Consider the following 18,705-nt stretch of genomic DNA (forward strand, 5'->3'; position numbering starts at 1 on the left):
GACAAAGGTCATCATCCCTTCCTGGTAGCAGGCCCCAATCAGTATTTTTGTGAGACCCCTACTCTCCTCAGTGTAGCTGAGACCTTGGTTGTGACTATCCTACAGTTCAACATCTCCCTGTACCCAATTATGTTTCCTTTATTGTATGGGTATTGATCTTTATAATAGTCCCCAATAAATGTCCTGCATAACAAAATCTTTCTTACAAGTGTGCCCCATGGGGCTGGTTTAAAAAGAGAGTCATATTTATTCCCTTTGCTTACTTCCTGCTGGTTTGTGGCTTCCTGTATCTGCTATTTGATGCCTATGTGTAGTCTGGAAACTATTCCATCCCCACATACTTTCAAGGGGAGTGGTGGCAAAACTTTCTTTTTTCGCTAAAATGGAGGTTAGTTACAACCTCTTTAGGTTTCCCAAAATTATGTTCACGCATTTATAAATATTCCTAAATTAATCTCAATTTAGATAACCAGGTTCATTGTAAATTCATTGTAATTTTCTTATAGAGTTCTTAGTGATATGTGTCTTTCCTCCTGTGGCATGAAGCTTATCTGTTCCTCGTTCTCTTGTCCTCAGGGAATCTGAAGAACATTTGATCTACATAGTGCACAGTCTATTTGCCCCATCAGAGAGTGGCAACTCTGTTTTACTAGAACATTGCTTTGATGTCCCTGTGGTCCTAGGCACAGTAAAATTCAAAACAAAAAAATATAAATATTTCCTTAAAATTATATTTTCACCCTAACTTGAAACTTGATATACTACCTGTCTATAATGTGCTTCTTAGACTTAGCTAGGAATTTGTAGCTTTTTCCAAAAAAATAATATAGTTTAACTTAATGTAGATTTCACTAAGGTGGTCAGTTATGTTCTAAATCAGAGTAGGATTACCACCTTGATAAGATTGAACATTCACAGGCAGAAATTTAACTAAAATGCATAATGTGCTTCCCTCCTAAACAACAAAAAAAATAGCAATTCTTACATCTCACATGAATTAAGTAATTATGTTATCTCACATCTGTAGAGACAACATTTTCCATCAACTATTCCATGAGAGATTTTGATTTTAATTTTACAATTGTGGAATGTAATCCTTACATATATTCTTTTTACAAGTTTTTATTTAGGGCACATGGGTGGCTCAGTCTGTTGAGCATCTGAATTCAGCTCAGGTCATGATCTCAAGTGAGTTTGGGCCCCGTGTTGGGCTCTGTGCTGACAGTTCAGAGCCTGGAGCCTGCTTCAGATTCAATCTCTCTAAAAAATAATAAAATAAACATTTTTTAAAAGTTTTAAATTCCAGTCACTAACATACAGTGTAACATTAGTTTCAGGAGTACAATATAGCGATTGAACATAACCATGCCTTACTTGGTGCTCATCACAGGTGCACTCCTTAAAACCCATCACCTATTCTTCTACATATTCTTAGACAAGCCAAAGCAAGTGGAGTAGTAAAAATGTAGCCAAGAAAAAAAGGTTTTCTTGGAAGCTGAAAATACATAGTATAAACAATAACAAAATCATTGAAAACAACCCATGTAGATTCAAACTGCAAAGTGCTTGACATAATAAATGCATTCTGTTCTGTTGTTGCTATTATCATATATTTATAACTTAACAAACATAAAGTAAAAGAAAATAAAATCATATAGATTCAAGCTAGCCAACTGATAACACAGCAATCAAATTAAGTTTAAAAAGAAAAAAAAATGGCTAAATCCTACCATGAGATTTTTAATTACTCATTTCAATTACTGTTTTTGACAAAAGCTAATCTCTCAATAATCCACTCTGTATTTCCCCCCATCAAAGTTTCTACAAGTAATGCAAGTATCACATTACTTCATTTCTTAATGTATTTTTAAATCATTCTTTTTCAAGGAAATTTATTTACATTTTAATTTCACTTGTAGAAGATTCTTATTTTAAATTTAATGAATCACAGATTTCTGAAAGAATGTAGGAGACTGAGAATCCTTAAAATCTTTGAAAATTACACATTTCTGTCATCCAAAGATTCAGACTTACGAAGGTCTGCTATACTAATAAGATAGTATTTTTAACATAAGATATCAATTAGGTCACACCCCTTAATAGGGAAGTCTAGACACTGATATGAGTGAGTTTGATGCTGTCAGACTATAACACCCTTCCTCCTCCCAGAGAGATGCATTAGGATGATCCTGCTTGGAGGGGCTACAGAGCCAGCTTGTTGAGGTCATCATTTTCATCTATGTAGTAGGTCACAGAAATTTCTAATATTTAGTGGTTTGTTTACTAGTTCTGGACTCCAGAAAATCCAAAGTTACATTACTTTGTTTATGTAGTTTTACAAATAAAATTTTCTATCCCACAATATAAAAAACTAAAAGGTATGCTAGCTGGCACAATCACCACATTAAAACTCTTGCAGTAATTTGTCAGTTTACTCAAATATGCGATTTAGCAGCTATTATTTTATTTTTACCAGAACAGATTGATTAATCATCCCAGTATTCTGAGGGAAAAAAAGTTACATTTTTTTTTTTATGTTAAGATGGGGTAACAGGTCTCAGAAAACTACAGAAGGAAAAATATCAACATGTTATAAGTTTTCTGTGATTACACTATGAGAAAAAAAGAGGAGTATGAAAAACACATTGTTTTATAATTTAAAGATCCCAATTTCAACACCATTCTAAGTGAAAAACTGAAAACATAAGAAATGGTATCTGTTTTAAACCAGAGAGAATAAAGGAAAAATATTTGTTCAGAGTACTAAATTTTTCAGTTTTAAACTAGAGAGTGTTGAGCTTTTATTCTTCCACTTAATGCCATTTTAGATATTTTATTTGCAGGGTAAGTTAATTTCTCATTTGGATTTTCAACCACTTTGTATGAATAGTCATTAGTTAAGAATTATCCCTTAGAATTCTCTTTGTGTGGGTTTACTAACATTGGTGAAACATTGTGTCTCTTGAATAAAATGAAAATACAGTTAAGAATTTTAATACCATAAATAATTTAACATTATTATTTCTTGGAAAAATATAATTTCCTACTAGTTGATCTTACTAGTAAATACTATAAACAAAATAGCATGTTGAATAAACAATTAAATTCATGATAATGGATTGTTTTTATATATATTTCACCTTAAAATAATTCATAGATACATAGCCTATCTTCATTCAAAACTTAAGCACTAATAATTCCAAATATAAAAAAAACCAAAATTATAAACTTTACAAGAAAAAGTATTTACTAAGCATAATAATAAATTTAGTCATGATGAATCTCTAATCACATATACAGCTTTCTTGCATGTATGTAAAGGGAAGAAAAAAATAGTTCAAATAGCTGTATTATTTTACTATATCTATTTACATTATAAAAATTTTTAAAAAATCAAAAATTCCACTAACTTTACCCTTAAATATACAATCAAAGTGAATGGTAGCAGCCCAAATGTCCATAGATAGAATTGCTTAAAATAGAAAATGTTGTATATGCATACAAAAGGAATACTATTCACTTTAGAAAGGAAGGAAATTCTGACACGTGTCACAGCATGGATGAATTTTGAGGACCTGATGTTAAGTGGAACAAGTCAATCACAAAAAGACAACCACTGTATAATCCCACTAATCTAAAAATCCTATTGTAGTCAAATTTATAGAGCCAGAATAGAAGAATAGTGGTTGCCAGTTCCCAGGGGCAGGGAGAATCAAGAAATCATTGTTTAATGGTACTGGGTTCCAGTTATAGATTATGAAGAGTCCTGGGGATAGATATAGGTGATGGTTGCAGAATAATGTGAATATACATAATGTCACTGGAGTAACAGTGTATATAAAAATGGGTAAGATGATAACAAAAGTTATTTTAAGAAACTTACTCAAAACTGTGTAGTTATTAAACTACAGACTGAGGACACCTGGGTGGCTCAGTCAGTTAAGTATCTGACTTCGGCTCAGGTCATGATCTCACAGTCTGTGGGTTTGAGCCCCGCATCAGGATCTGTGCTGACAGCCCAGAGCCTGCAGCCTGCTTCAGATTCTGTGTCTCCCTCTCTTTTTGCTCCTCCCCCACTCACACTGCGTCTCTCTCTCTCTCTCAAAAATGAAAATAAACATTAAAAAATTAATTATAGATTGACTTTTAAGCATGTTTTATTATTCTTCATGAATTAGAGAGTTTAGAATAATCAAAATAAGAAGGCTTCAAGTCAAAGAAATGAGGAGGGTTTTGAGGTCCTGCAGGAAAGCAGTAGAAACATCCATAATTAAGGAGTTACACAGTTACTAGGTGTACAGAATGAAAGTGTTACATATATGAAGGAGATGACAAAATTTTGGAAATGCAGTGAAAAGGATGTTTGTTTCCAAAATGTTTAACTTTGAAACAATCAACCAAAATCCTAATGTAGAATACTGTCAGACAATGATGATGCTTAAGCAATAGAGTTAGAGACTGAGTGAGATTTTTGCACTGTCTTTCTCTGTCTTGACTGACATTCCAGTATTTGGAGGCATATTTAAATTGTGGGCAAATCGAATGACTGTGGAAAAGGCGGTCTCCTGTCAAGCCACCATTGAATTAGACCACATCTGTGGGATTGAATTAGCATCTTCATCTCTTCAAATATGGTCCTGCTAATTCAGCAATAGCGCTAGAACAATTTCAGTACTAGCAGATCAGAAATGAAAATGACTTTAGAGATTTAGATTCAGGTGGTACTGAAGAAGAAATGAATTTATCTCTGTATTGGATACTAATAAATTTTATTTTCTCTTGTTTACCGAAACAAGATTGTGTCTCAGACTTTGAGGATAAGGGGAAAGAGTATCACTATACAAAATCCCTTTCTACAGTTAATGAAATGTTGCATTCAGTATTACAGTCTTGTACCAGGGAAAAATATTCTAAGAAGGTAATTATTGTGTTCAGTGTATAACTTGATAAAGTCAACCTAAATATGCTAACAATTCCAAATTAAGTTATGTTTCTATCTACAGACGAATTCCTTCCAGTTTCTACAACTAAGAATACAGATTCTCTGCTTTGGAAAGTAAAAATGCCTTCCCAGATTATTCCGTGTCAGGAAAAATTACAAGATTTGGTAGATTGAAATAAATTGTGGTAAGTTAGGTATGCATAGCTCTCATTAACAATTACCTAGCTTTTATATTGCTGAGCACATTAATTTAATTCAGCTTCTAAGAATACTGACCATACATGATAAAAGCAAACAAAAATATAAATGACAAACTGAATATCTGACTTCTCCATTATATTAATATCAATAGCACAAAGACATGCTTAAAAAATACTTTCAATATATCAAGAAATATGTTTATTGTACCAATTAAGCAAACTAACCATGAGAAGTGTTTATAATGAAAATGAAAAATAGGTGAAATTAATTTCATGCCCAAGTCAAAAAGACTTTGCAATCACAGGTGAATATTTGGAATAGGTTTAAACATCTTCACATGTTCTTTTTATGAAAAAAGAAATGTAATTGAAATAGAGCACTGTAAATGATGAAAACTGCCATCTATTTCCTCATTTCCAGTGTCACTTCTGTTTGAAATCATGAAAAACGGGAACCACCTCAGATTTCATTCTCCTAGGACTATTTAACCACAGAGAAGCCAATCTATTTCTGTTTGTGATGGATCTGAAAACTGCCTTCTCCTCCCTAATGGGCAATTCCCTCATGATCCTCTTGATTCACCAGGATTCCCAGCTCCACACACCCATGTACTTCCTACTGAGCCAACTTTCCCTCATGGACATGATGCTGGTCTCTACCATCTTGCCCAAAATGGCTGCTGACTACTTTACCGGAAAGAAGCTCATCTCCCCTGCTGGCTGTGGGTTGCAGATCTTCTTCTTTCTCACTTTGGGAGGGGGCGAGTGCTTCCTCTTAGCAGCCTATGACCTGTATGTGGCTGTTTGCCACCCACTGTGATACCCCATCCTCATTAACTGGCAAATATACCTGAGAATGACTGTGGGGTCTTGGTTCCTGGGGGCAGCTGATGGGCTCATGCAGGCTGCTACTACCCTGAGTTTTTCATTTTGTTATGCACCTGAAATCAATCATTTCTTCTGTGAGGCCCCTAGTCTGGTGAATTTGGCTTGTGATGACACGTTTGTCTTTGAGTATATAATGTACGTATGTTGTGTGTTAATGCTCCTGGTCCCATTTTCTCTCATTCTGATTTCCTATAGTCTCATCCTTGCTGCAGTTCTCCAGATGCGTTCTGGAGAAGCTGGCCAAAAGGCTTTTACCACCTGCTCCTCACATCTCTCTGTGGTGGGACTATTTTAGGGAGCTGCCATTATTACCTATATGCAACTTAAATCCTAACCATCAGGTCAGCTAACCATGATAAAGTAGTGTCAGTGTTCTATACTATCTTCATCCCTGTACTGAACCCCCTCATCTATAGTCTAAGGAATGGTGAAGTCAAGGGAGCTCTAAGAAAGTATATGGGTCCGTGTGCTATTTAAATCCTTACTAACATTACATTGATCTGCTCCAAATTTCAATTTTACACAAATGAATTCTGTGAGAGTTCCTAGATAAAAGGTATATTTATTATATCTGTAATTGTTACTGTCTTATTTGAAATATAGACACAATTCTGTATTTTGGATTTTTTTTTCTTTTTTCATGTATAATTATTTTAAAAATCTTAAAAGTTTGTTGTTTTCATGTTCTTATTTAAATTCCAGTTAGTTAGATACAGTGTAGTATTAGTTACAGGTGTAGAATCTAGTGATTCATCATTTACAAAAACACCCAGTGCACATTATAACAAGTGTCTTCCTTTATGTCCACCACTTTCTTTTTTTTAATTTTTTTTTAACGTTTATTTATTTTTGAGACAGAGCATGAACAGGGGAGGGGCAGAGAGAGAGGGAGACACTGAATCCGAAGCAGGCCCCAGGCTCTGAGCCATCAGCCCAGAGCCCGACGCGGGGCTAGAACTCACGGACCGCGAGATCGTGACCCAAGCTGAAGTCGGACGCTCAACCGACTGAGCCACCCAGGCGCCCCAAAGTCCACCACTTATTTAACCCATCCCCTGCCCACCTCCCCTCTAGTAACACTTAGTTTGTTCTGTATAATTAAGAGTCTGCTTTCTAGTATGCCTTTTCTTTCTTAAAGTTCATCTTTTCTTTTTTATTAAACTCTACGTAGGTGAAATCATGTGGTATTTCTCTTTCTCTGACTGACTTACTTCACTTATCAAATTCACGGTAGCTCCATTATACATCCCTGTATACAGCAAGATTCCATTCTTATCACTAAGTAATATTCCATTGTATATCTATCTATATCTATATCTATCTATATCATCTATGTATATCTATTTAAATCATATCTATCTATATCTATACCTATATCTATATCTATCTATATATCTATCTATCTATACCAATACCACTTCTTATCCATTAATCAGCTAATGGACATTTGGGATGCTTCTATAATTTGACTATTGTTGATAATGCAGCTATAAACATTGGGGTTCATGTATTTCTCAAAATCTGTATTTTTTTATACTTTGGGTAAATACCTAGTAGTGCAATTTCTAGGTCATAGAGTAGTCTTATTTTTACCTTTTTAAGGAATTTCCTTCTTTTTCCAAAGCAGCTGCCCAATTTGCATTCACACCAACAAAGTAAGAGGATTCCCCTTTCTCCACATCCTCACCAACATCTGTTGTTTCTTGAGTTGTTAATTTTAGCCATTCTACTTGGTGTGAGGCTAAATCTCATTGTGGTTTTGATCTGTATTTTCTTGATGATTAGTCATGTCAAGCATCTTTTCATGTGTCTGTTGGTCATCTGTATGCCTTCTTGGGAAAAATATCTATTCATGTCTTCTACCTAGTTTTTAGCTGGAATATTTGTTTTCTCAGTGTTGAGTTCTATATATTCTTAATAAATTTTGATAGTAACCCTTCAGACATGTCATTTGCAAATATCTTCTCACATTCTCTAGGTTACCTTTAGTTTTGTTGATTATTACATTTACTGTGCAGAAGATTTTTATTTTGATAAAACCCCAATAGCTCATTGTTGATTTTGATTCCTTTGCCTCAGGAGACATTTATAGGAAGAAGTTGTTATGGCTAATGTTAAAGAGGTTACTGTCTGTGTTTTCCTCCAGAACCTTGATGGTTTCCTGTCTCACATTTAGGCCTTCCACCCATTATGAATTTATGTTTGTGTATGGTGTAAGAAAGTTGTCCAATTTCATTCTTCCACATGTTAATGTCCAGTTTTCCCAACACCATTTGTTGAAGAGATATTCTTTTTCCCATTGGATATTCTTTCCTGCTTTGTCAAAGATTAGTGGACCATACAGTGGTGGGTCCATTTCTGGGTTTTCTACTCTGTTCCATAGATGATTGATCCATTAATCTATCTATTGATGACTACATATTTGTAATATAACTTAAGGTCCAGATTTGTGATGCCTCCAGTTTGCTTTTCTTTTTCAAGATTGCTTTGGCTATTTGAGATCTCTTGTGATTCTATATAAATTTTGGGATGATTTGTTGTAGCTCTGTGAACAAAGCTATTGGTATTTTGACAGGGATTGCATTAAATGTGTAGATCGCTTTGGATATTATAGACATTTGAACAATATTTGCTTTTCCAACACATGGACTATTTTTCCATTTCGTTGTGTTATCTTCAGTGTTTTTCATCAGTGTTTTATAGCTTTCATAATATAACTTTGCCTATTTGTTTAAGTTTAGTCCTAGGTATCTTATGGTTTGGTGAAGTTAAATGGGACTGGTTTTTTTATTTGTCTTTTGCTGATTCATTATTATTGTGTGGAAATGCAACAGATTTCTGCATGCGGATTTTGTATCCTGTGACTTTCTAGAATTTGTGTATCAGTTCTAGAAATTTCTCTTGGGGTCTTCTGGGTTTTCTAGAATATCATGTCATCTTCAAAGCATTGACTTCTTCCTTGTTGATTTGGATGCCTTTTATTGTTGTTGTTGTCTGATTACTGAGGCTAGAACTTCCAGTACTATGTTAAATATTAGTGGTGATAGTGGATGTCCCTGACTTATCCCTGACTGTAGAAGAAAAGCTTTCAGTTTTTCCCTATTAAAGATGATATTAGCTGTGGGATTTTGCTATATGACTTTTATTATATTGAGTTATGTTTCCTCTATCCCTACTTTGTTTATACTTTGTATAATGAATGGATTTTGTACTTTCTTAAATTTTTTTTAAATCTATTGAATAATATGAATCCTATCCTTTCTTTTATAATATGGTGTGTCACATCGTTTGATTTCTGAATATTTAATCTCCTTTGCAGACCAGGAATAAATCCATCTTGATCATGTTGAATGATTCTTTTAATGTACTATTGGGTTAGAGTTGCTAGTATTTTGTTGAGAATTTTTGCATCTAGTTCATCAGGGGTATTGGCCTGTAGTTTTATGTTTTGGTGGAATCTTGGGTTTTAGTATCAGGATAATGCTGGCATCATAGGATAAATTTGGAAATTTTCTTTCCATTTATATTTTTGGAATATTTTGAGAAATGTTCGTTGTAAATTTTCTTTCAGTGTTTTGTAGAATTTCCCTGGGAAGCCATCTGGCCCTGGACTTTTGTTTTTTGGGAGACTTTTTATTACTGATTCAATTTCCTTTCTGGTTATGGGTCTGTTCAAGTTTTATATTTCTTATTTTTTCTCTTTTGGCAGTTATATGTTTCTAGGAATTTTTTTTCATTTCTTCTAGATTTTCTTATTTGTTGGCATATAACTTTTCATAATATTCTCTAATGATTGAATTTCTGTGGTGTTGGTTGTTTCTTTTTTTTTTTTTCCTCCATCAGTTGTGATCTTATTAATTTATGTCCTTTCTATTTTCTTGATTATATGTCTGGTTACGGGGTTATAAATTTTATTAATTTTTTCATAGTACCAGCACATGGTTTCATTCATCTGTTCTACCACTTTTGTAATTTCTGTATTATTTGTTTCTGCTCTAATCTTTATTATTCCCCTTCTTTTGCTGGTTTTAGGCTTCATTTGCTGTTCTATTGCTAGCTCCTTTAAATGCAAGGTTAGGTTGTTTATTTTTTATTTTATTTTATTTTTTTCTTCTTGAGGTAAGCCTATATTGCTGTATACTTCTCTCTTATGACTGCTTTTGCTGGATCTGAAAGGTATGGACTATCTTGTTTTCATTTTTATATTGTCCATGTATTTTTTTTTTTGATTTCTTCTTTAATTTTATGGCTGGCCCATTTATTCTTTAGTAGCACTTTGTTTAACCTCCCTGTACATGTGGCATTTTCATTTTTTTTTCATGTGGTTGAATTCAATTTTCATAGCATGGTGGTCAGAAAATATTCATGGTATGATCTCAATCTTTTTGTACCAGTTGAGGCCTAGTATGTCACTTAATATGTGACCTATTCTGGAGAATGTCCAATGCATACATGAAAAGAATGTGTATTCTGCTTCCTTGGGTTAAAATGTTCTGAATATATCTGTAAATCCATCTGGTGCAGTTTGTTTTCAAAGTCATTGTTTCATTGTTGATTTTCTGGTTAAATGATCTGTACGTTAATGTTAGTCAGGTGTTAAAGTCCCATACTATTATTGCATTATTATGAATGAGACTCTTTATGTTTGTTATTAATTGTTTTATATATTTGGGTTTCTCCAAGTTTGGAGCATAAATATTTACAATTATAAGATCTTCCCTATGGATAGCTCCCTTTATTATGACATAGTGTCCTTCTTAAACTCTTGTTATAGTCTTATTTTAATTCTAATTTATCTAAAAAAATAAAATTAGTTTGTCTGATAGACGTACTGCTACTCCAGTGTTTCTTTCTTTCTTTCTTTCTTTCTTTCTTTCTTTCTTTCTTCTTTCATGTCCATTTACATAGTACATATTTCTCTAACCCTGAGTTTCAACCTGCAGGTGTCTTTAGGTATAAAATATGTCTCTTGTAGGTAACATATGATGGGTCTTTGTGTGTGTGTGTGTGTTTAATCCATTTTGACACCACATCATGCTTTGGACCTTTTAGTAAGCTGTCATTAACACATCAAATTTTGGATTGTTAAAAATCTGTTAATCACAAATCATTAAAATATTTTTGTACTACATCATGCAATAAATATTTGTTCAAAGAATAAACTTAAGTAGTCAAAACATTTTAAATGTTAGCTGTTAATTTCCTTTTAATTGTGGTATAACTTACAAAACACTAGAATGCCCACATTTGAAGGTTACCTTTCAACCAGCTTCAATAATTTGGGCTTGTAACTTATCCCACTATCCAAAGATAATTTTCACCAGACCAGAAGTATTTTTCATGGCATTTTTGAGTAAAACAACTCAACCAAGATACAATTACCTGTTACATTTGCATCTGTATCTTGTAGTTTGGCCTATTCTAGAATTTTGCTTCAATTAAAAATGAAGTCAGTATTATTTATATTTTGTGTTCTTTTCTCAAGTTACTGTTTTTAAAGATTCTGCCACAATTTTACATTTCTCAACAATTTTCTTTTTTTGTTCCTAAAATATATTACCTTCTCTGAATATCATACTCTTTGTTTACTCACTATTTTATTGATAAATATGAGGGCCATTTTCAGCCTGGAACTGTTAAGGCTAAAACCACTTTAACCTCCTTGTAATCATGTTTTTATTTCATTTGGTAGATGAGGACTAATGTTTTAGTAAAAAGTGTAACAAAACAGTTGTTCAATTTTACACTCCTGCCACCAAATTACCCAAGTACCGTTGGCCACATTGGGAGCAATTGTAGATAATGTCAACCTCATTCATTTTAGCTATCCTAGTATGGATATAAAAACTCATTTTGGTTTTAGTTTGCATTTCCCTAAAGTTTAATGATTCTGAGGACTTTTGCATTACCTTATTGTCCATATGTGTATCTTTCTTTGTGAACTTTCAATATTTACTTTTGAAAAAAAAATACAAATACTTGCAAAGCAAAAACATTTCACAGTTTGCTAGTAAATAGTACATGACATTTGTAAAATGTTTGGAATTGTTGAAATAATACTACAATTGTATATTTTGTTGTTATGTTTTTTGGCAAATTTGCTTTTATTTGATCTTCAAAGATTAACTATTTTCATAAAAATGGGTATTTATACCCATCTCTTCCACCATGTCCATTGGGCTAGGATTATAATTTTAAGTGTTTATTTGTTTTAATTATGCATCAAAACATAATATTTCAATTCCATTGGTGAAATCATATTTTGAAAATATGATATATTTTTCTCTAGTATTTTTTTCCTAAAGAAAGAGGATAAACAATAAGTTAAGAAATTATAGTTCTGGTGCTCATTCAGTATATATTTATTATCTTTTACTGGTAAATACTTATACGCTATCAATAATATTCAGCCAATATTCTTTAAGGAAGTTGTTGGTTTTTCCAAGGGAAAATATGAACATATAGATATTAATATATCTCTACATTTACAAATTTGTATTTGTGTGTTCTCCAAATTATTAGCAAGAAAATACAATAGTTTAAAATAACACATTTAGAAGTTAAATTTGTATATTTTTACCCTTGCCATTTTACTTAATCCTGTCCTTATAATTTTTTCATGGCATTTTAGTCTGAAGTGTATTTTTTATTTCACATAAAAGTAAAAGAGAAATAATCAGAGAAGATAACATCAGGGAGCATGGAAAGATACAGTTCTTCATGTTCCTGTAGTATTTTGGAAATGGCACCTACAGACTTCAGAATAAGGACTAATCGAAGAACTTGTCTCAAACCTGAATGCCATACTTCAGCATTTGTTATTTTTAATGTTTACTTATTTTGAGAAAGATAGAACAAGAGTAGGAGGAGGAGAAAAGAGAAAGGAGTTTAGAGCTCTTTGTGGAGCTTGAACTCACGTGAGACCACGACCTGAACCAAAATCAAGAGTCAGATGCTTAACAGACCAAATCACTCAGGTGTCCCACTTTTTAAAATTTTTAAAATTTTTAAAATTTTTAAAATTTTTTTCATGTTTATTTTTATTTTTGAGAGACAGAGAGAGAGAGAGAGCATGAACAAGGGAGGAGCAGAGAGAGAGGAAGACACAGAATCAGAAGCAGGCTCAAGGCTCTGAGCTGTCAGCACAGAGCCCGACGCAGGGCCCCAACCCACAAACCACGAGATCATTACCCAAGACGAAGTTGGATGCTTAACCAAATGAGCAACCCAGGCACCCCAACTGCTTTAGCATTTTTAATGCAATTAAAAGGTTTGTATTTTAAGCCTTGTTTTCCCTTCTCAACATAACCGTACTTTGATACCATGGTGATTTTATTAAATATTTTCATTTATATAGTTATTTTATGATACATAAAGTGAATTAGTTAAATTTTTATTTATATACATGATACATAAAGTGAATTAGTTAAATTTATTTATATAGAGTAAAATGGTATAACATGATAAAATAACTATAAATAGCAACAATAAAAAAACATAAAATGTCATTGCTTCATTAATTACTTTGTGCATTTCACTTAACATTTCACTTTCATGTTATCATTTTAATGATTACCATAATGTGATGAGATACATTCAGTGTTCTCATTTTTGAAAAAGGGAGTCAATGGGGTGCCTGGGTGGCTCAGTCAGTTAAGCAGCCGACTTTGGCTCAGGTCATGATCTCACGGTCCATGAGTTCGAGCCCTGCATCAGGCTATGTGCTGACAGCTCAGAGCCTGGAGCCTGTTTCGGATTCTGTGTCTCCCTCTCTCTGCCCCTCCCCCATTCATGCTCTGTCTCTCTCTTCTCAAAAATAAAAATAAAATAAAATAAAACGTTAAAAAATCCTTCAGCTTTAAAAAAAAAAAAAGGAGTCAAGCATATTGGTGTAAAATTCATTGTTCAGCTTCACACAGATATGAATTCAGTTATCTGATATTCAACAGGTTGCAGTTAGGAAAGGGTAGTTGTGAAAGTAGGGTGAACATCCCCTAGTACACACACAACACAGAAACCCATGTGACTTAACTAACCTTTCCCTTCCTAAAGAGAGAGATGTTACCAAAGGAAGCCCCTGTGTTGGGTTAAATAGGTAAAAATTTGTGGGGAATGGTGTATACTAGAATGTGAGTTCTGACACCAGAACTTCAGGACTTGGACACTTGGTTAAGCCAGAAAACTTGGGCATGTTGTCTACCCTCTGTGGGAACCATACAGATCTTCAATGATAAATAAGAAGGGTAAGATGCTAAAAAAGGCTAGATACTTAAAATAGTGTCTGTCATTAAAAAATTATCATTAATGTATAACTGTCATAATAACTATATATAAGGCAGAGGCATCTGGGTGGTTCAGTTGGTTAAGCATCCAACACTTGATTTTGGCTCAGGTCATGATCTCATGGGTCATGAGATTGAGCCCCAGGTCTGTGCATCAACATAGGGCCCAGTTCTTATTCTCTCTCTCCCTCCCTCTCTGCCCCTCTCTCCCTGCTGTGCACTCTGTCTCTACCAAAATAAATAAGTGACAAAAATTTAATAACTATGTACAAGACAAGTAAGTGTTTTTGTTAGGTTTACTTTCATATTTAATTTATTTCATGATCATTTAGTTGACTTATGAAACTATCGAAAATAAGCATAATTACTTAGCTAAAACAAATCCATATTTTAATGTACTTCTCTTAGTAGGCTGTCTGTTTGATAAGTAGATTCATTCATGGACTCCACAAACACCTAAGAGACTCTTAATGTTGCAGCAAGTAAGGTTGGCCTTGTGGCCTTTCCTGGAACTTTTATCTAATGTAAGAGGCCATACACCGCTCTTTTAATAGTGGGCTCTCAGGCACTGAACAATAGGAAGAAAATATGCTAAGAGGGAGGGTAAAATGAGGAAGGCTTAATAACGGTAGTATTTTTTTCCTTTAACAAATGCTTCATCTCACTTTTAATCAATCTGAAACAGACCATCTCCCTTCTCCCTGTGACACCAGTATTCTGCTGCTGTTCCTTGAGGAATGCTTGTCTGTCCAGTGCTTCCTTCCCACTGAACAAAAATTATTTCCTCATGTTCCCATCACCTCCCTCCCCAGTTGTCTCCTGTAGACATAGCAATTCATGTCACCTATCAAAGGGTGGCTATCTTCTCCTTCAGAAGCTACATGACATAGGACTTCAAGGTCGTAGATGACCTCCCTGATTTCCATTGTTCCTCCCAAACTATTTATTCCACTTGTCCTTGCAAACTCTCAGTTGTTTTCAAGAAAATCCTGGAGTGGGGCATAACTTCCTGCCTTTCAGTAAGTTTGGAAGAAGTGACATTAAAGCAGAAACCTGAATGTTATGAGCAATGGTTAGGCACTAATGAGGAGGGACTTGTTGGAAGCATCTGGGGACCGAGTAACCTCAGTGTATTGGATGTGAAAGAACTCATCAACAATGCTCTTTCCTGGGTGCAGTGACATTGGTGACATTTAATAAAGAGAGAAGAGGGACCTGGGGAAATATTAGGGACTAGTTCAGGAAAGGATGAATAGGTCACCTTCAGGGTGCAATGAGCAAACATAAACTCAGACAGTGAAGCTATAGATCAAATGGGATGCACTGAATTAGCTCTCCAGTTCTAAGCAAGAAAGAGAAACAAGGAATAATGGTCTAAAGAGAACAATGAACTCTCCACAGAAGGATATTTTTACATGAAACCTTAGAGATTGGAAGACTTCAAAGATTTTAGAAATGGTGGGAAAGACTGTTTATGGGGAAGAAAGAATATGGATGTGGCAGAGATGCAAGAAAGACATTGTCATGTAAATATAAATACTTTAGTTTCTATGGAAATGGGGACCAGAGGTAGGGAGATTTTATGTTTTTGCTTGTTGGTTTGATTGGTTGATTGGTTGGTTATTTTTTTTAATATAAATGGAATGGAATGTTCATGGATTGTTACCTAGCAGATTATCTGCATGATCAACACGGTGTTCTAGAAAGAATAACATAAACTACACAAAAAGTATATTTGTAGGAGGATAAATTGGAGTTAAATTGATTAACTTTAATCAGTTGCACACCAGCGTGTGGTAGGATGGAGACTAACTGCTGTGTAGAGAATAATCCAAGCAGAACTAAATGTTTTAGTTGTGTGTGTGTGTGTGTGTGTGTGTGTGTGTGTTTTAGATTTTATACAAACAATAAGAATTACATTAAAATAGATTTTAGCAGACAGCTTAATGAAAATAGTTTCAGAGGCATTTTTTATAATACAATTTGACTAATTTGGTATACATATTATATAAATGTCTGCTTTTCAATTTGATGACTTGATAGGAGAAACTGGAATTATTTGCACATGTGCACATGCTTGTGAGTGTGTGAGAGAGAGAGAGAGGGAGAGAGATACAGAGATAGAGAGACAGAGAGACAGAGAGGAAGAGAGAGAGAATATTGAATTGTATATAAAGAACTTTGATGCCATGTAAAGAAAAAGATACTTTATTTTGGATAAGAGTTGCACAGATTTAGAAGTGTTTACCACATATGTAGCATGGGTTTTCTTCACTTTTTAACTTAGTGTTATGAAACTCACATTGGAGCGTATATTTTGGGATTCAAGAATAGATTTTATTCAACATTCTGGCATAGAAAATATCATTTTATCCATCATTCTAGCATTATGGGAATATATTACAAATGCCTGATTGACTGTGTAAGGTAAAATTCATAAAAGATGGCTGTAGAAATTTCAGGTGCCTCTTGGAACTGGAAACAAAGTAGTAGAAGTAAAATGATGAAGTAGTTAAGAAATTTATTATGAAGTGCTTTCAATATCTGAAGACAAAATATGGGAATTATTTTGGAGGCAACACAAAGTCTCTAAAAATGTAAATATAATCAGTGCATTGTTGAAAACTTTTGATATCAGAGGCCATAGTTAGTAATTCCTTTAACAAGCGTTCACTGAGAACCTACAATAGGCCAGGGACTGCTAAGTAATGGGGACTCTGTAGTAAACAGACATTACCTATACCTCTTAACACTAGGATGCCATTTCAATTTTTGAATGAGGATGAGTATAACAAAGTAAAACATTAAGGTTAAAGGAAAATCACAAGAGCAAAATTATTCCTTGCAGTAGGAAAAAGTCAACAACTTCAGATAACGATATATTAAATTTGAATTGTCAGTAATATTCATAGATTTAGAGATTTATTTATGATCAGACAATTCATAGGAGGAATTGCTGACCTCAATTCTGAATCTATATCTATACAAAATTTTACTGAGCTGCAGATCAAACCAGTCAAAACAGCAAGAACTATTTAAACGTGTATGTCTGTAAACCTCATTTAAATGATAATCTGTTAAAATGCTTAAGGTTATAGCTGAACGGTGTTAATATTCTGGGGCATTTCAAGTAGTTTTGATAGGTTTATTTCATAATGAAGAATCTCAATATTCACTAAATTAAAATATAGAAAAATACAAATTTTTTACATATTATCAAGGACATATTTCTACATTCCCTTTTCAAAAGTGAAAAGCAAAGCTCATTTTATTCAAAGTTGCAACTAATTATTAAATATGGCAAATATTTTTATATTTGCATTTATTTTTAATGATCTTACCACTAACTGATGATTAGAAGCATGGATTAGTGTTTTTTTATGAATTGTACCCACTATATATGTAAGTATTTGTTTATGTAAGTACGTATGTGTGTATTTATTTATATTGAGGGATAGATCATCCATACTGAGTTTCTATGCATAAAAAAAAATGAACAGTAAATAGACCCTATCCATATATAAATAATATCATTAAGTTCCTGCAATTACCTATATAAAAATTAATAAAATATAATTCAATTTTTATAAGTTGATAAAACTGGCCAAAGTAAAATATATTTTTTAATTGACTGAATAAAGTTTTTATTTTTTTACATTTAAATAGAGGTAACATTTCAAATTATAAATATATATTAAGTTAGCTTTTAAGAGCACTTTTTACATATTTTGGAAAGATTTAGAAACAGCTTTTCCCAAATAAAAAAAAATGAGAGAGAAAATTGAGTTCGATGGATCATTCATTTATTTATGTACTTAGCAAATATTATTGAGCAACTTACTATGGACCAGGCATTGCTCTAGCCATTCAGTTTCTACAAGGGATATAACAAGATTTCCAATTGAGAAAGTTAAATTCTGGTGGGTTATAATGACAATAAACTAATTACAGTTCATAAATTTATCATTTAAATACTAAAACATGAAAAGCCATTTGCAAGAAAAATTAAAAGAATGCACAACAAGAAAGATTAAGGAAGTTACAGTGTAAGTGAGGATATTGAGACTTTAAGTATATTATTAAAGAGTAGGCTTCTTGGGAAAAAGTGACATTTGAGAAAAGACTGAACTTCATTAAAAATAGGGAATTAAGATTCTGAGACTAAATGGACTTAAGAGCTCACTCAATATACCCAATATCATCACTTGATTTAAATAGATTTCCATATTAAAAACAAGACCACTTCAAAATCTGGTTGAGAATCCATTGATTTCAATTGCAAAATATGCATTACTAACTCTCATTTTACTATGCTTCTAATGAAAATGTGTCTGAAATTTACTACATTTTAGCTCTATTTTTTTCTATTTTAAGAAAAAAAGGGGGGGAATTC

General features: G+C 33.3%; 1 pseudogene; it reads left to right on the forward strand.

The window, feature by feature from the left end:
• The first annotated feature begins 382 nt into the window (after positions 1-382).
• LOC132680527 (olfactory receptor 2T33-like) lies at positions 383-6,507 on the forward strand (annotated as a pseudogene).
• Positions 6,508-18,705: the final 12,198 nt, after the last annotated feature.

Source organism: Panthera onca, chromosome A1, assembly GCF_046562875.1.
Source record: "Panthera onca isolate mPanOnc1 chromosome A1, mPanOnc1 haplotype 2, whole genome shotgun sequence".
NCBI lineage: Eukaryota > Metazoa > Chordata > Mammalia > Carnivora > Felidae > Panthera > Panthera onca.